This window comes from Schistocerca cancellata, chromosome 3 (assembly GCF_023864275.1).
Source record: "Schistocerca cancellata isolate TAMUIC-IGC-003103 chromosome 3, iqSchCanc2.1, whole genome shotgun sequence".
Taxonomy (NCBI): domain Eukaryota; kingdom Metazoa; phylum Arthropoda; class Insecta; order Orthoptera; family Acrididae; genus Schistocerca; species Schistocerca cancellata.
This window is the reverse complement of record NC_064628.1, coordinates 320035230-320051078: the sequence shown is the minus strand read 5'-3', so window position 1 is coordinate 320051078 and position 15849 is coordinate 320035230. Positions and strand designations below refer to the sequence as shown.

The window sequence follows — 15849 nt, the reverse complement described above, 5'->3', positions numbered from 1 at the left end:
TGGTGCTCTCTGTTTGCGAGCGTATTTGTGCGTGCAGACTGGCATGGCGCACAGCTCGAAACTGACTATTCATTGCTGTTTGCATCATATTTTACTCATAACAGGGGAGGAGAAAGATCAAAGTTGTACCTTGCCATAATTGGAAGTAAACATTTTTACGCTGAGGCGTGGACTCCTTGGGGATAACAAACGACAATTAAGTTCGTTCCCTAGCAACAGCAGCGCCGTTAATTCAGCCATGATGTACAGCAAATTAAATGCCCCGGATGAGGATCGAACTCACGACCTTAAGATTATGAGACTTACGCGCTACCTACTGCGCTACCGAGGCACGTTGCAACAAGCGTCCCAGGAAACTTGGTAAGTCCCACATATTAGAGATAGACAGTTTGCGCTTTCTCAAGAATCTGCTGTGTTGCTACACGTGCTTTCCCGACTGGCTAGATTAAACTGCTGCCGCAGCTTTTTCAACGGAAAGCAGCACTGCCTGAGGTAACAGTACATCGCCCTTGCGGCACCTGGACACAGCGGCCTGTAGGGCCAGGCCGACGCTAGAGTTCAGAAATAGCACGCGACCGTCCAAGTACGGCCTCTTGCGTGCTGCGTGTTTGGTTCTTCTCACAGCGAATCCTGCTACACATTCCTGAGGCTGACGCAGCTCAAGCGGGCAATCGGCGCGGCGGCATTATAGCGAGAACAGCAAAACGATGCATCGGCCGGGAATCGAAGCCGGGCCGCCCGCGTGGTAGGCGAACAACCTACCACTTTTTTAGTTGTTGTTCTCATTTTGTTAGTTGCACTTGTTGGGGGCGGACGTCCGATGCCGTCCGTGCTTGCCGAGCATATTCCCGAGCAGCTGTCTGCAGGGAAAGTGGGATTGCCACCCAGCGACGTCGGATACGACCGAAAAAAGTGCTACACACGCGGAGTCCCCCACTACACTGCCTTATAGCGACCGCTCATCACTATCGTGTGAGTAACGTTGCGGCCGCGGCGACGAGTCTTGCCCAAAGACGCAGCGTGCGTGGAGGCGCTACCCGAATGCGTGTGGATGCACCCTCCTACCTCGTAAAGCGCCTACAGCTACTATCACCGTGGGCCGCTGGCGGCGGGCGGGAAGCCGACACAGCGCGGCGTTGCGAGCAGCGGCTGTGCGGTGGTGGTGTAATGGTGAGCATAGTTGCCTTCCAAGCAGTTGATCCGGGTTCGATTCCCGGCCACCGCAACGGGCGAAACTTTTTGCGTATGAGTATGTGAGCCACGTGCTGTTAAATTAACGTTTTCTTTCCGTCGTTGCTCCACGCAGGCCATCCTGTAGTATGTCCCGACTTGTCCCGACTTTGCTCGGCTGACGCGAAAGCTGACGCTTGGAATTCGCCCTTATCAAAAGGACAGGCGCTATAAACGACTGTGAGAGGTGAGGTGTGGCGAGGTACCAAAACGACAGGCAAACCGCGAAATTTTCTGCTCCTCCTTCCTAAAGAAAAAAAGAAAAGAAAAACGGACGCAGTCGGTAGGACTCGAACCTACGCTCCCAGAGGGAATCTGATTTCTAGTCAGACGCCTTAACCACTCGGCCACGACTGCTCGTATCTGAAGCTTCCCTCGAATCGTGAAAAATCTAACCGGTCTGCGCAGAATGTTGACAGGAAACGAACTCTGTGCACTGATTACGGCAGGGCTACCAGCGCTACGAGACGAGCCATTACGGAAGCGTTAAAAATCTTCGCCCGGACAGGGACTCGAACCCTGGACCCTTAGATTAAAAGCCTAATGCTCTACCGACTGAGCTATCCGGGCTCATGCCCGTTGTGGGTGGAGCGGCTGCAAGCAATGTGAATAATTGGAACGCGTGTGTAGGCGTACTACGGTAATTGCTGGCCTCTGGCGCAACTGGCCACTTCACCGACTTCCCACTGACGCTGGTAGCAGCCCAACAGCGGACTAGTGCCTCTTCTGCCTTTATCCCGGTGCTGACAGTAATTGCATCTTGTGCCTGTTTTCCCCGATTACGTTCGGTTGAAGCTCCGGAAGGAGGGCGACAAACGAAGGTTGGAAGGCCAAAACATGGAGGGACGTGTGCGCAAAAACTTCTCTTCCGGTACCGGGAATCGAACCCGGGCCTCCTGGGTGAAAGCCAGGTATCCTAGCCACTAGACCACACCGGATTTGCTCGGTAAACGTGAGATTTACTCCCTCTCCTCCCGCATTTCGTGCTGAATCCGGACTCAGTGGTGCTCTCTGTTTGCGAGCGTATTTGTGCGTGCAGACTGGCATGGCGCACAGCTCGAAACTGACTATTCATTGCTGTTTGCATCATATTTTACTCATAACAGGGGAGGAGAAAGATCAAAGTTGTACCTTGCCATAATTGGAAGTAAACATTTTTACGCTGAGGCGTGGACTCCTTGGGGATAACAAACGACAATTAAGTTCGTTCCCTAGCAACAGCAGCGCCGTTAATTCAGCCATGATGTACAGCAAATTAAATGCCCCGGATGAGGATCGAACTCACGACCTTAAGATTATGAGACTTACGCGCTACCTACTGCGCTACCGAGGCACGTTGCAACAAGCGTCCCAGGAAACTTGGTAAGTCCCACATATTAGAGATAGACAGTTTGCGCTTTCTCAAGAATCTGCTGTGTTGCTACACGTGCTTTCCCGACTGGCTAGATTAAACTGCTGCCGCAGCTTTTTCAACGGAAAGCAGCACTGCCTGAGGTAACAGTACATCGCCCTTGCGGCACCTGGACACAGCGGCCTGTAGGGCCAGGCCGACGCTAGAGTTCAGAAATAGCACGCGACCGTCCAAGTACGGCCTCTTGCGTGCTGCGTGTTTGGTTCTTCTCACAGCGAATCCTGCTACACATTCCTGAGGCTGACGCAGCTCAAGCGGGCAATCGGCGCGGCGGCATTATAGCGAGAACAGCAAAACGATGCATCGGCCGGGAATCGAAGCCGGGCCGCCCGCGTGGTAGGCGAACAACCTACCACTTTTTTAGTTGTTGTTCTCATTTTGTTAGTTGCACTTGTTGGGGGCGGACGTCCGATGCCGTCCGTGCTTGCCGAGCATATTCCCGAGCAGCTGTCTGCAGGGAAAGTGGGATTGCCACCCAGCGACGTCGGATACGACCGAAAAAAGTGCTACACACGCGGAGTCCCCCACTACACTGCCTTATAGCGACCGCTCATCACTATCGTGTGAGTAACGTTGCGGCCGCGGCGACGAGTCTTGCCCAAAGACGCAGCGTGCGTGGAGGCGCTACCCGAATGCGTGTGGATGCACCCTCCTACCTCGTAAAGCGCCTACAGCTACTATCACCGTGGGCCGCTGGCGGCGGGCGGGAAGCCGACACAGCGCGGCGTTGCGAGCAGCGGCTGTGCGGTGGTGGTGTAATGGTGAGCATAGTTGCCTTCCAAGCAGTTGATCCGGGTTCGATTCCCGGCCACCGCAACGGGCGAAACTTTTTGCGTATGAGTATGTGAGCCACGTGCTGTTAAATTAACGTTTTCTTTCCGTCGTTGCTCCACGCAGGCCATCCTGTAGTATGTCCCGACTTGTCCCGACTTTGCTCGGCTGACGCGAAAGCTGACGCTTGGAATTCGCCCTTATCAAAAGGACAGGCGCTATAAACGACTGTGAGAGGTGAGGTGTGGCGAGGTACCAAAACGACAGGCAAACCGCGAAATTTTCTGCTCCTCCTTCCTAAAGAAAAAAAGAAAAGAAAAACGGACGCAGTCGGTAGGACTCGAACCTACGCTCCCAGAGGGAATCTGATTTCTAGTCAGACGCCTTAACCACTCGGCCACGACTGCTCGTATCTGAAGCTTCCCTCGAATCGTGAAAAATCTAACCGGTCTGCGCAGAATGTTGACAGGAAACGAACTCTGTGCACTGATTACGGCAGGGCTACCAGCGCTACGAGACGAGCCATTACGGAAGCGTTAAAAATCTTCGCCCGGACAGGGACTCGAACCCTGGACCCTTAGGTTAAAAGCCTAATGCTCTACCGACTGAGCTATCCGGGCTCATGCCCGTTGTGGGTGGAGCGGCTGCAAGCAATGTGAATAATTGGAACGCGTGTGTAGGCGTACTACGGTAATTGCTGGCTTCTGGCGCAACTGGCCACTTCACCGACTTCCCACTGACGCTGGTAGCAGCCCAACAGCGGACTAGTGCCTCTTCTGCCTTTATCCCGGTGCTGACAGTAATTGCATCTTGTGCCTGTTTTCCCCGATTACGTTCGGTTGAAGCTCCGGAAGGAGGGCGACAAACGAAGGTTGGAAGGCCAAAACATGGAGGGACGTGAGCGCAAAAACTTCTCTTCCGGTACCGGGAATCGAACCCGGGCCTCCTGGGTGAAAGCCAGGTATCCTAGCCACTAGACCACACCGGATTTGCTCGGTAAACGTGAGATTTACTCCCTCTCCTCCCGCATTTCGTGCTGAATCCGGACTCAGTGGTGCTCTCTGTTTGCGAGCGTATTTGTGCGTGCAGACTGGCATGGCGCACAGCTCGAAACTGACTATTCATTGCTGTTTGCATCATATTTTACTCATAACAGGGGAGGAGAAAGATCAAAGTTGTACCTTGCCATAATTGGAAGTAAACATTTTTACGCTGAGGCGTGGACTCCTTGGGGATAACAAACGACAATTAAGTTCGTTCCCTAGCAACAGCAGCCCCGTTAATTCAGCCATGATGTACAGCAAATTAAATGCCCCGGGTGAGGATCGAACTCACGACCTTAAGATTATGAGACTTACGCGCTACCTACTGCGCTACCGAGGCACGTTGCAACAAGCGTCCCAGGAAACTTGGTAAGTCCCACATATTAGAGATAGACAGTTTGCGCTTTCTCAAGAATCTGCTGTGTTGCTACACGTGCTTTCCCGACTGGCTAGATTAAACTGCTGCCGCAGCTTTTTCAACGGAAAGCAGCACTGCCTGAGGTAACAGTACATCGCCCTTGCGGCACCTGGACACAGCGGCCTGTAGGGCCAGGCCGACGCTAGAGTTCAGAAATAGCACGCGACCGTCCAAGTACGGCCTCTTGCGTGCTGCGTGTTTGGTTCTTCTCACAGCGAATCCTGCTACACATTCCTGAGGCTGACGCAGCTCAAGCGGGCAATCGGCGCGGCGGCATTATAGCGAGAACAGCAAAACGATGCATCGGCCGGGAATCGAAGCCGGGCCGCCCGCGTGGTAGGCGAACAACCTACCACTTTTTTAGTTGTTGTTCTCATTTTGTTAGTTGCACTTGTTGGGGGCGGACGTCCGATGCCGTCCGTGCTTGCCGAGCATATTCCCGAGCAGCTGTCTGCAGGGAAAGTGGGATTGCCACCCAGCGACGTCGGATACGACCGAAAAAAGTGCTACACACGCGGAGTCCCCCACTACACTGCCTTATAGCGACCGCTCATCACTATCGTGTGAGTAACGTTGCGGCCGCGGCGACGAGTCTTGCCCAAAGACGCAGCGTGCGTGGAGGCGCTACCCGAATGCGTGTGGATGCACCCTCCTACCTCGTAAAGCGCCTACAGCTACTATCACCGTGGGCCGCTGGCGGCGGGCGGGAAGCCGACACAGCGCGGCGTTGCGAGCAGCGGCTGTGCGGTGGTGGTGTAATGGTGAGCATAGTTGCCTTCCAAGCAGTTGATCCGGGTTCGATTCCCGGCCACCGCAACGGGCGAAACTTTTTGCGTATGAGTATGTGAGCCACGTGCTGTTAAATTAACGTTTTCTTTCCGTCGTTGCTCCACGCAGGCCATCCTGTAGTATGTCCCGACTTGTCCCGACTTTGCTCGGCTGACGCGAAAGCTGACGCTTGGAATTCGCCCTTATCAAAAGGACAGGCGCTATAAACGACTGTGAGAGGTGAGGTGTGGCGAGGTACCAAAACGACAGGCAAACCGCGAAATTTTCTGCTCCTCCTTCCTAAAGAAAAAAAGAAAAGAAAAACGGACGCAGTCGGTAGGACTCGAACCTACGCTCCCAGAGGGAATCTGATTTCTAGTCAGACGCCTTAACCACTCGGCCACGACTGCTCGTATCTGAAGCTTCCCTCGAATCGTGAAAAATCTAACCGGTCTGCGCAGAATGTTGACAGGAAACGAACTCTGTGCACTGATTACGGCAGGGCTACCAGCGCTACGAGACGAGCCATTACGGAAGCGTTAAAAATCTTCGCCCGGACAGGGACTCGAACCCTGGACCCTTAGGTTAAAAGCCTAATGCTCTACCGACTGAGCTATCCGGGCTCATGCCCGTTGTGGGTGGAGCGGCTGCAAGCAATGTGAATAATTGGAACGCGTGTGTAGGCGTACTACGGTAATTGCTGGCTTCTGGCGCAACTGGCCACTTCACCGACTTCCCACTGACGCTGGTAGCAGCCCAACAGCGGACTAGTGCCTCTTCTGCCTTTATCCCGGTGCTGACAGTAATTGCATCTTGTGCCTGTTTTCCCCGATTACGTTCGGTTGAAGCTCCGGAAGGAGGGCGACAAACGAAGGTTGGAAGGCCAAAACATGGAGGGACGTGAGCGCAAAAACTTCTCTTCCGGTACCGGGAATCGAACCCGGGCCTCCTGGGTGAAAGCCAGGTATCCTAGCCACTAGACCACACCGGATTTGCTCGGTAAACGTGAGATTTACTCCCTCTCCTCCCGCATTTCGTGCTGAATCCGGACTCAGTGGTGCTCTCTGTTTGCGAGCGTATTTGTGCGTGCAGACTGGCATGGCGCACAGCTCGAAACTGACTATTCATTGCTGTTTGCATCATATTTTACTCATAACAGGGGAGGAGAAAGATCAAAGTTGTACCTTGCCATAATTGGAAGTAAACATTTTTACGCTGAGGCGTGGACTCCTTGGGGATAACAAACGACAATTAAGTTCGTTCCCTAGCAACAGCAGCCCCGTTAATTCAGCCATGATGTACAGCAAATTAAATGCCCCGGGTGAGGATCGAACTCACGACCTTAAGATTATGAGACTTACGCGCTACCTACTGCGCTACCGAGGCACGTTGCAACAAGCGTCCCAGGAAACTTGGTAAGTCCCACATATTAGAGATAGACAGTTTGCGCTTTCTCAAGAATCTGCTGTGTTGCTACACGTGCTTTCCCGACTGGCTAGATTAAACTGCTGCCGCAGCTTTTTCAACGGAAAGCAGCACTGCCTGAGGTAACAGTACATCGCCCTTGCGGCACCTGGACACAGCGGCCTGTAGGGCCAGGCCGACGCTAGAGTTCAGAAATAGCACGCGACCGTCCAAGTACGGCCTCTTGCGTGCTGCGTGTTTGGTTCTTCTCACAGCGAATCCTGCTACACATTCCTGAGGCTGACGCAGCTCAAGCGGGCAATCGGCGCGGCGGCATTATAGCGAGAACAGCAAAACGATGCATCGGCCGGGAATCGAAGCCGGGCCGCCCGCGTGGTAGGCGAACAACCTACCACTTTTTTAGTTGTTGTTCTCATTTTGTTAGTTGCACTTGTTGGGGGCGGACGTCCGATGCCGTCCGTGCTTGCCGAGCATATTCCCGAGCAGCTGTCTGCAGGGAAAGTGGGATTGCCACCCAGCGACGTCGGATACGACCGAAAAAAGTGCTACACACGCGGAGTCCCCCACTACACTGCCTTATAGCGACCGCTCATCACTATCGTGTGAGTAACGTTGCGGCCGCGGCGACGAGTCTTGCCCAAAGACGCAGCGTGCGTGGAGGCGCTACCCGAATGCGTGTGGATGCACCCTCCTACCTCGTAAAGCGCCTACAGCTACTATCACCGTGGGCCGCTGGCGGCGGGCGGGAAGCCGACACAGCGCGGCGTTGCGAGCAGCGGCTGTGCGGTGGTGGTGTAATGGTGAGCATAGTTGCCTTCCAAGCAGTTGATCCGGGTTCGATTCCCGGCCACCGCAACGGGCGAAACTTTTTGCGTATGAGTATGTGAGCCACGTGCTGTTAAATTAACGTTTTCTTTCCGTCGTTGCTCCACGCAGGCCATCCTGTAGTATGTCCCGACTTGTCCCGGCTTTGCTCGGCTGACGCGAAAGCTGACGCTTGGAATTCGCCCTTATCAAAAGGACAGGCGCTATAAACGACTGTGAGAGGTGAGGTGTGGCGAGGTACCAAAACGACAGGCAAACCGCGAAATTTTCTGCTCCTCCTTCCTAAAGAAAAAAAGAAAAGAAAAACGGACGCAGTCGGTAGGACTCGAACCTACGCTCCCAGAGGGAATCTGATTTCTAGTCAGACGCCTTAACCACTCGGCCACGACTGCTCGTATCTGAAGCTTCCCTCGAATCGTGAAAAATCTAACCGGTCTGCGCAGAATGTTGACAGGAAACGAACTCTGTGCACTGATTACGGCAGGGCTACCAGCGCTACGAGACGAGCCATTACGGAAGCGTTAAAAATCTTCGCCCGGACAGGGACTCGAACCCTGGACCCTTAGGTTAAAAGCCTAATGCTCTACCGACTGAGCTATCCGGGCTCATGCCCGTTGTGGGTGGAGCGGCTGCAAGCAATGTGAATAATTGGAACGCGTGTGTAGGCGTACTACGGTAATTGCTGGCTTCTGGCGCAACTGGCCACTTCACCGACTTCCCACTGACGCTGGTAGCAGCCCAACAGCGGACTAGTGCCTCTTCTGCCTTTATCCCGGTGCTGACAGTAATTGCATCTTGTGCCTGTTTTCCCCGATTACGTTCGGTTGAAGCTCCGGAAGGAGGGCGACAAACGAAGGTTGGAAGGCCAAAACATGGAGGGACGTGAGCGCAAAAACTTCTCTTCCGGTACCGGGAATCGAACCCGGGCCTCCTGGGTGAAAGCCAGGTATCCTAGCCACTAGACCACACCGGATTTGCTCGGTAAACGTGAGATTTACTCCCTCTCCTCCCGCATTTCGTGCTGAATCCGGACTCAGTGGTGCTCTCTGTTTGCGAGCGTATTTGTGCGTGCAGACTGGCATGGCGCACAGCTCGAAACTGACTATTCATTGCTGTTTGCATCATATTTTACTCATAACAGGGGAGGAGAAAGATCAAAGTTGTACCTTGCCATAATTGGAAGTAAACATTTTTACGCTGAGGCGTGGACTCCTTGGGGATAACAAACGACAATTAAGTTCGTTCCCTAGCAACAGCAGCCCCGTTAATTCAGCCATGATGTACAGCAAATTAAATGCCCCGGGTGAGGATCGAACTCACGACCTTAAGATTATGAGACTTACGCGCTACCTACTGCGCTACCGAGGCACGTTGCAACAAGCGTCCCAGGAAACTTGGTAAGTCCCACATATTAGAGATAGACAGTTTGCGCTTTCTCAAGAATCTGCTGTGTTGCTACACGTGCTTTCCCGACTGGCTAGATTAAACTGCTGCCGCAGCTTTTTCAACGGAAAGCAGCACTGCCTGAGGTAACAGTACATCGCCCTTGCGGCACCTGGACACAGCGGCCTGTAGGGCCAGGCCGACGCTAGAGTTCAGAAATAGCACGCGACCGTCCAAGTACGGCCTCTTGCGTGCTGCGTGTTTGGTTCTTCTCACAGCGAATCCTGCTACACATTCCTGAGGCTGACGCAGCTCAAGCGGGCAATCGGCGCGGCGGCATTATAGCGAGAACAGCAAAACGATGCATCGGCCGGGAATCGAAGCCGGGCCGCCCGCGTGGTAGGCGAACAACCTACCACTTTTTTAGTTGTTGTTCTCATTTTGTTAGTTGCACTTGTTGGGGGCGGACGTCCGATGCCGTCCGTGCTTGCCGAGCATATTCCCGAGCAGCTGTCTGCAGGGAAAGTGGGATTGCCACCCAGCGACGTCGGATACGACCGAAAAAAGTGCTACACACGCGGAGTCCCCCACTACACTGCCTTATAGCGACCGCTCATCACTATCGTGTGAGTAACGTTGCGGCCGCGGCGACGAGTCTTGCCCAAAGACGCAGCGTGCGTGGAGGCGCTACCCGAATGCGTGTGGATGCACCCTCCTACCTCGTAAAGCGCCTACAGCTACTATCACCGTGGGCCGCTGGCGGCGGGCGGGAAGCCGACACAGCGCGGCGTTGCGAGCAGCGGCTGTGCGGTGGTGGTGTAATGGTGAGCATAGTTGCCTTCCAAGCAGTTGATCCGGGTTCGATTCCCGGCCACCGCAACGGGCGAAACTTTTTGCGTATGAGTATGTGAGCCACGTGCTGTTAAATTAACGTTTTCTTTCCGTCGTTGCTCCACGCAGGCCATCCTGTAGTATGTCCCGACTTGTCCCGACTTTGCTCGGCTGACGCGAAAGCTGACGCTTGGAATTCGCCCTTATCAAAAGGACAGGCGCTATAAACGACTGTGAGAGGTGAGGTGTGGCGAGGTACCAAAACGACAGGCAAACCGCGAAATTTTCTGCTCCTCCTTCCTAAAGAAAAAAAGAAAAGAAAAACGGACGCAGTCGGTAGGACTCGAACCTACGCTCCCAGAGGGAATCTGATTTCTAGTCAGACGCCTTAACCACTCGGCCACGACTGCTCGTATCTGAAGCTTCCCTCGAATCGTGAAAAATCTAACCGGTCTGCGCAGAATGTTGACAGGAAACGAACTCTGTGCACTGATTACGGCAGGGCTACCAGCGCTACGAGACGAGCCATTACGGAAGCGTTAAAAATCTTCGCCCGGACAGGGACTCGAACCCTGGACCCTTAGGTTAAAAGCCTAATGCTCTACCGACTGAGCTATCCGGGCTCATGCCCGTTGTGGGTGGAGCGGCTGCAAGCAATGTGAATAATTGGAACGCGTGTGTAGGCGTACTACGGTAATTGCTGGCTTCTGGCGCAACTGGCCACTTCACCGACTTCCCACTGACGCTGGTAGCAGCCCAACAGCGGACTAGTGCCTCTTCTGCCTTTATCCCGGTGCTGACAGTAATTGCATCTTGTGCCTGTTTTCCCCGATTACGTTCGGTTGAAGCTCCGGAAGGAGGGCGACAAACGAAGGTTGGAAGGCCAAAACATGGAGGGACGTGAGCGCAAAAACTTCTCTTCCGGTACCGGGAATCGAACCCGGGCCTCCTGGGTGAAAGCCAGGTATCCTAGCCACTAGACCACACCGGATTTGCTCGGTAAACGTGAGATTTACTCCCTCTCCTCCCGCATTTCGTGCTGAATCCGGACTCAGTGGTGCTCTCTGTTTGCGAGCGTATTTGTGCGTGCAGACTGGCATGGCGCACAGCTCGAAACTGACTATTCATTGCTGTTTGCATCATATTTTACTCATAACAGGGGAGGAGAAAGATCAAAGTTGTACCTTGCCATAATTGGAAGTAAACATTTTTACGCTGAGGCGTGGACTCCTTGGGGATAACAAACGACAATTAAGTTCGTTCCCTAGCAACAGCAGCCCCGTTAATTCAGCCATGATGTACAGCAAATTAAATGCCCCGGGTGAGGATCGAACTCACGACCTTAAGATTATGAGACTTACGCGCTACCTACTGCGCTACCGAGGCACGTTGCAACAAGCGTCCCAGGAAACTTGGTAAGTCCCACATATTAGAGATAGACAGTTTGCGCTTTCTCAAGAATCTGCTGTGTTGCTACACGTGCTTTCCCGACTGGCTAGATTAAACTGCTGCCGCAGCTTTTTCAACGGAAAGCAGCACTGCCTGAGGTAACAGTACATCGCCCTTGCGGCACCTGGACACAGCGGCCTGTAGGGCCAGGCCGACGCTAGAGTTCAGAAATAGCACGCGACCGTCCAAGTACGGCCTCTTGCGTGCTGCGTGTTTGGTTCTTCTCACAGCGAATCCTGCTACACATTCCTGAGGCTGACGCAGCTCAAGCGGGCAATCGGCGCGGCGGCATTATAGCGAGAACAGCAAAACGATGCATCGGCCGGGAATCGAAGCCGGGCCGCCCGCGTGGTAGGCGAACAACCTACCACTTTTTTAGTTGTTGTTCTCATTTTGTTAGTTGCACTTGTTGGGGGCGGACGTCCGATGCCGTCCGTGCTTGCCGAGCATATTCCCGAGCAGCTGTCTGCAGGGAAAGTGGGATTGCCACCCAGCGACGTCGGATACGACCGAAAAAAGTGCTACACACGCGGAGTCCCCCACTACACTGCCTTATAGCGACCGCTCATCACTATCGTGTGAGTAACGTTGCGGCCGCGGCGACGAGTCTTGCCCAAAGACGCAGCGTGCGTGGAGGCGCTACCCGAATGCGTGTGGATGCACCCTCCTACCTCGTAAAGCGCCTACAGCTACTATCACCGTGGGCCGCTGGCGGCGGGCGGGAAGCCGACACAGCGCGGCGTTGCGAGCAGCGGCTGTGCGGTGGTGGTGTAATGGTGAGCATAGTTGCCTTCCAAGCAGTTGATCCGGGTTCGATTCCCGGCCACCGCAACGGGCGAAACTTTTTGCGTATGAGTATGTGAGCCACGTGCTGTTAAATTAACGTTTTCTTTCCGTCGTTGCTCCACGCAGGCCATCCTGTAGTATGTCCCGACTTGTCCCGGCTTTGCTCGGCTGACGCGAAAGCTGACGCTTGGAATTCGCCCTTATCAAAAGGACAGGCGCTATAAACGACTGTGAGAGGTGAGGTGTGGCGAGGTACCAAAACGACAGGCAAACCGCGAAATTTTCTGCTCCTCCTTCCTAAAGAAAAAAAGAAAAGAAAAACGGACGCAGTCGGTAGGACTCGAACCTACGCTCCCAGAGGGAATCTGATTTCTAGTCAGACGCCTTAACCACTCGGCCACGACTGCTCGTATCTGAAGCTTCCCTCGAATCGTGAAAAATCTAACCGGTCTGCGCAGAATGTTGACAGGAAACGAACTCTGTGCACTGATTACGGCAGGGCTACCAGCGCTACGAGACGAGCCATTACGGAAGCGTTAAAAATCTTCGCCCGGACAGGGACTCGAACCCTGGACCCTTAGGTTAAAAGCCTAATGCTCTACCGACTGAGCTATCCGGGCTCATGCCCGTTGTGGGTGGAGCGGCTGCAAGCAATGTGAATAATTGGAACGCGTGTGTAGGCGTACTACGGTAATTGCTGGCTTCTGGCGCAACTGGCCACTTCACCGACTTCCCACTGACGCTGGTAGCAGCCCAACAGCGGACTAGTGCCTCTTCTGCCTTTATCCCGGTGCTGACAGTAATTGCATCTTGTGCCTGTTTTCCCCGATTACGTTCGGTTGAAGCTCCGGAAGGAGGGCGACAAACGAAGGTTGGAAGGCCAAAACATGGAGGGACGTGAGCGCAAAAACTTCTCTTCCGGTACCGGGAATCGAACCCGGGCCTCCTGGGTGAAAGCCAGGTATCCTAGCCACTAGACCACACCGGATTTGCTCGGTAAACGTGAGATTTACTCCCTCTCCTCCCGCATTTCGTGCTGAATCCGGACTCAGTGGTGCTCTCTGTTTGCGAGCGTATTTGTGCGTGCAGACTGGCATGGCGCACAGCTCGAAACTGACTATTCATTGCTGTTTGCATCATATTTTACTCATAACAGGGGAGGAGAAAGATCAAAGTTGTACCTTGCCATAATTGGAAGTAAACATTTTTACGCTGAGGCGTGGACTCCTTGGGGATAACAAACGACAATTAAGTTCGTTCCCTAGCAACAGCAGCCCCGTTAATTCAGCCATGATGTACAGCAAATTAAATGCCCCGGGTGAGGATCGAACTCACGACCTTAAGATTATGAGACTTACGCGCTACCTACTGCGCTACCGAGGCACGTTGCAACAAGCGTCCCAGGAAACTTGGTAAGTCCCACATATTAGAGATAGACAGTTTGCGCTTTCTCAAGAATCTGCTGTGTTGCTACACGTGCTTTCCCGACTGGCTAGATTAAACTGCTGCCGCAGCTTTTTCAACGGAAAGCAGCACTGCCTGAGGTAACAGTACATCGCCCTTGCGGCACCTGGACACAGCGGCCTGTAGGGCCAGGCCGACGCTAGAGTTCAGAAATAGCACGCGACCGTCCAAGTACGGCCTCTTGCGTGCTGCGTGTTTGGTTCTTCTCACAGCGAATCCTGCTACACATTCCTGAGGCTGACGCAGCTCAAGCGGGGCAATCGGCGCGGCGGCATTATAGCGAGAACAGCAAAACGATGCATCGGCCGGGAATCGAAGCCGGGCCGCCCGCGTGGTAGGCGAACAACCTACCACTTTTTTAGTTGTTGTTCTCATTTTGTTAGTTGCACTTGTTGGGGGCGGACGTCCGATGCCGTCCGTGCTTGCCGAGCATATTCCCGAGCAGCTGTCTGCAGGGAAAGTGGGATTGCCACCCAGCGACGTCGGATACGACCGAAAAAAGTGCTACACACGCGGAGTCCCCCACTACACTGCCTTATAGCGACCGCTCATCACTATCGTGTGAGTAACGTTGCGGCCGCGGCGACGAGTCTTGCCCAAAGACGCAGCGTGCGTGGAGGCGCTACCCGAATGCGTGTGGATGCACCCTCCTACCTCGTAAAGCGCCTACAGCTACTATCACCGTGGGCCGCTGGCGGCGGGCGGGAAGCCGACACAGCGCGGCGTTGCGAGCAGCGGCTGTGCGGTGGTGGTGTAATGGTGAGCATAGTTGCCTTCCAAGCAGTTGATCCGGGTTCGATTCCCGGCCACCGCAACGGGCGAAACTTTTTGCGTATGAGTATGTGAGCCACGTGCTGTTAAATTAACGTTTTCTTTCCGTCGTTGCTCCACGCAGGCCATCCTGTAGTATGTCCCGACTTGTCCCGGCTTTGCTCGGCTGACGCGAAAGCTGACGCTTGGAATTCGCCCTTATCAAAAGGACAGGCGCTATAAACGACTGTGAGAGGTGAGGTGTGGCGAGGTACCAAAACGACAGGCAAACCGCGAAATTTTCTGCTCCTCCTTCCTAAAGAAAAAAAGAAAAGAAAAACGGACGCAGTCGGTAGGACTCGAACCTACGCTCCCAGAGGGAATCTGATTTCTAGTCAGACGCCTTAACCACTCGGCCACGACTGCTCGTATCTGAAGCTTCCCTCGAATCGTGAAAAATCTAACCGGTCTGCGCAGAATGTTGACAGGAAACGAACTCTGTGCACTGATTACGGCAGGGCTACCAGCGCTACGAGACGAGCCATTACGGAAGCGTTAAAAATCTTCGCCCGGACAGGGACTCGAACCCTGGACCCTTAGGTTAAAAGCCTAATGCTCTACCGACTGAGCTATCCGGGCTCATGCCCGTTGTGGGTGGAGCGGCTGCAAGCAATGTGAATAATTGGAACGCGTGTGTAGGCGTACTACGGTAATTGCTGGCTTCTGGCGCAACTGGCCACTTCACCGACTTCCCACTGACGCTGGTAGCAGCCCAACAGCGGACTAGTGCCTCTTCTGCCTTTATCCCGGTGCTGACAGTAATTGCATCTTGTGCCTGTTTTCCCCGATTACGTTCGGTTGAAGCTCCGGAAGGAGGGCGACAAACGAAGGTTGGAAGGCCAAAACATGGAGGGACGTGAGCGCAAAAACTTCTCTTCCGGTACCGGGAATCGAACCCGGGCCTCCTGGGTGAAAGCCAGGTATCCTAGCCACTAGACCACACCGGATTTGCTCGGTAAACGTGAGATTTACTCCCTCTCCTCCCGCATTTCGTGCTGAATCCGGACTCAGTGGTGCTCTCTGTTTGCGAGCGTATTTGTGCGTGCAGACTGGCATGGCGCACAGCTCGAAACTGACTATTCATTGCTGTTTGCATCATATTTTACTCATAACAGGGGGAGGAGAAAGATCAAAGTTGTACCTTGCCATAATTGGAAGTAAACATTTTTACGCTGAGGCGTGGACTCCTTGGGGATAACAAACGACAATTAAGTTCGTTCCCTAGCAACAGCAGC

At 53.8% G+C, this 15849-nt stretch overlaps 1 protein-coding gene and 35 non-coding genes across 36 annotated transcripts in view; 7 read left to right on the top strand and 29 right to left on the bottom strand.

The window, feature by feature from the left end:
* The window catches only part of LOC126176288 (uncharacterized), a 109751-nt gene that overhangs the window by 68609 nt on the left and 25293 nt on the right, over positions 1-15849 (bottom strand). The gene's annotated exons all lie outside the window — the stretch shown is intronic.
* Trnam-cau (transfer RNA methionine (anticodon CAU)) lies at positions 259-331 on the bottom strand. Its single transcript has one exon. It is a non-coding gene; the product is annotated as a tRNA-Met (tRNA).
* On the top strand, positions 1154-1225 carry Trnag-ucc (transfer RNA glycine (anticodon UCC)). Its single transcript has one exon. It is a non-coding gene; the product is annotated as a tRNA-Gly (tRNA).
* On the bottom strand, positions 1506-1587 carry Trnas-aga (transfer RNA serine (anticodon AGA)). Its single transcript has one exon. It is a non-coding gene; the product is annotated as a tRNA-Ser (tRNA).
* Trnak-uuu (transfer RNA lysine (anticodon UUU)) lies at positions 1728-1800 on the bottom strand. The gene has a single exon. It is a non-coding gene; the product is annotated as a tRNA-Lys (tRNA).
* On the bottom strand, positions 2097-2168 carry Trnae-uuc (transfer RNA glutamic acid (anticodon UUC)). Its single transcript has one exon. It is a non-coding gene; the product is annotated as a tRNA-Glu (tRNA).
* Positions 2491-2563, bottom strand: Trnam-cau (transfer RNA methionine (anticodon CAU)). The gene has a single exon. It is a non-coding gene; the product is annotated as a tRNA-Met (tRNA).
* On the top strand, positions 3386-3457 carry Trnag-ucc (transfer RNA glycine (anticodon UCC)). Its single transcript has one exon. It is a non-coding gene; the product is annotated as a tRNA-Gly (tRNA).
* Trnas-aga (transfer RNA serine (anticodon AGA)) lies at positions 3738-3819 on the bottom strand. The gene has a single exon. It is a non-coding gene; the product is annotated as a tRNA-Ser (tRNA).
* Positions 3960-4032, bottom strand: Trnak-uuu (transfer RNA lysine (anticodon UUU)). The gene has a single exon. It is a non-coding gene; the product is annotated as a tRNA-Lys (tRNA).
* On the bottom strand, positions 4329-4400 carry Trnae-uuc (transfer RNA glutamic acid (anticodon UUC)). The gene has a single exon. It is a non-coding gene; the product is annotated as a tRNA-Glu (tRNA).
* Trnam-cau (transfer RNA methionine (anticodon CAU)) lies at positions 4723-4795 on the bottom strand. Its single transcript has one exon. It is a non-coding gene; the product is annotated as a tRNA-Met (tRNA).
* Positions 5618-5689, top strand: Trnag-ucc (transfer RNA glycine (anticodon UCC)). The gene has a single exon. It is a non-coding gene; the product is annotated as a tRNA-Gly (tRNA).
* Trnas-aga (transfer RNA serine (anticodon AGA)) lies at positions 5970-6051 on the bottom strand. The gene has a single exon. It is a non-coding gene; the product is annotated as a tRNA-Ser (tRNA).
* Positions 6192-6264, bottom strand: Trnak-uuu (transfer RNA lysine (anticodon UUU)). The gene has a single exon. It is a non-coding gene; the product is annotated as a tRNA-Lys (tRNA).
* Trnae-uuc (transfer RNA glutamic acid (anticodon UUC)) lies at positions 6561-6632 on the bottom strand. The gene has a single exon. It is a non-coding gene; the product is annotated as a tRNA-Glu (tRNA).
* Trnam-cau (transfer RNA methionine (anticodon CAU)) lies at positions 6955-7027 on the bottom strand. The gene has a single exon. It is a non-coding gene; the product is annotated as a tRNA-Met (tRNA).
* Trnag-ucc (transfer RNA glycine (anticodon UCC)) lies at positions 7850-7921 on the top strand. Its single transcript has one exon. It is a non-coding gene; the product is annotated as a tRNA-Gly (tRNA).
* Trnas-aga (transfer RNA serine (anticodon AGA)) lies at positions 8202-8283 on the bottom strand. Its single transcript has one exon. It is a non-coding gene; the product is annotated as a tRNA-Ser (tRNA).
* Positions 8424-8496, bottom strand: Trnak-uuu (transfer RNA lysine (anticodon UUU)). Its single transcript has one exon. It is a non-coding gene; the product is annotated as a tRNA-Lys (tRNA).
* Positions 8793-8864, bottom strand: Trnae-uuc (transfer RNA glutamic acid (anticodon UUC)). Its single transcript has one exon. It is a non-coding gene; the product is annotated as a tRNA-Glu (tRNA).
* On the bottom strand, positions 9187-9259 carry Trnam-cau (transfer RNA methionine (anticodon CAU)). The gene has a single exon. It is a non-coding gene; the product is annotated as a tRNA-Met (tRNA).
* On the top strand, positions 10082-10153 carry Trnag-ucc (transfer RNA glycine (anticodon UCC)). The gene has a single exon. It is a non-coding gene; the product is annotated as a tRNA-Gly (tRNA).
* Trnas-aga (transfer RNA serine (anticodon AGA)) lies at positions 10434-10515 on the bottom strand. Its single transcript has one exon. It is a non-coding gene; the product is annotated as a tRNA-Ser (tRNA).
* On the bottom strand, positions 10656-10728 carry Trnak-uuu (transfer RNA lysine (anticodon UUU)). The gene has a single exon. It is a non-coding gene; the product is annotated as a tRNA-Lys (tRNA).
* On the bottom strand, positions 11025-11096 carry Trnae-uuc (transfer RNA glutamic acid (anticodon UUC)). The gene has a single exon. It is a non-coding gene; the product is annotated as a tRNA-Glu (tRNA).
* Positions 11419-11491, bottom strand: Trnam-cau (transfer RNA methionine (anticodon CAU)). Its single transcript has one exon. It is a non-coding gene; the product is annotated as a tRNA-Met (tRNA).
* Trnag-ucc (transfer RNA glycine (anticodon UCC)) lies at positions 12314-12385 on the top strand. The gene has a single exon. It is a non-coding gene; the product is annotated as a tRNA-Gly (tRNA).
* Trnas-aga (transfer RNA serine (anticodon AGA)) lies at positions 12666-12747 on the bottom strand. Its single transcript has one exon. It is a non-coding gene; the product is annotated as a tRNA-Ser (tRNA).
* Positions 12888-12960, bottom strand: Trnak-uuu (transfer RNA lysine (anticodon UUU)). Its single transcript has one exon. It is a non-coding gene; the product is annotated as a tRNA-Lys (tRNA).
* On the bottom strand, positions 13257-13328 carry Trnae-uuc (transfer RNA glutamic acid (anticodon UUC)). The gene has a single exon. It is a non-coding gene; the product is annotated as a tRNA-Glu (tRNA).
* Trnam-cau (transfer RNA methionine (anticodon CAU)) lies at positions 13651-13723 on the bottom strand. The gene has a single exon. It is a non-coding gene; the product is annotated as a tRNA-Met (tRNA).
* Trnag-ucc (transfer RNA glycine (anticodon UCC)) lies at positions 14547-14618 on the top strand. The gene has a single exon. It is a non-coding gene; the product is annotated as a tRNA-Gly (tRNA).
* Trnas-aga (transfer RNA serine (anticodon AGA)) lies at positions 14899-14980 on the bottom strand. Its single transcript has one exon. It is a non-coding gene; the product is annotated as a tRNA-Ser (tRNA).
* Trnak-uuu (transfer RNA lysine (anticodon UUU)) lies at positions 15121-15193 on the bottom strand. The gene has a single exon. It is a non-coding gene; the product is annotated as a tRNA-Lys (tRNA).
* Trnae-uuc (transfer RNA glutamic acid (anticodon UUC)) lies at positions 15490-15561 on the bottom strand. The gene has a single exon. It is a non-coding gene; the product is annotated as a tRNA-Glu (tRNA).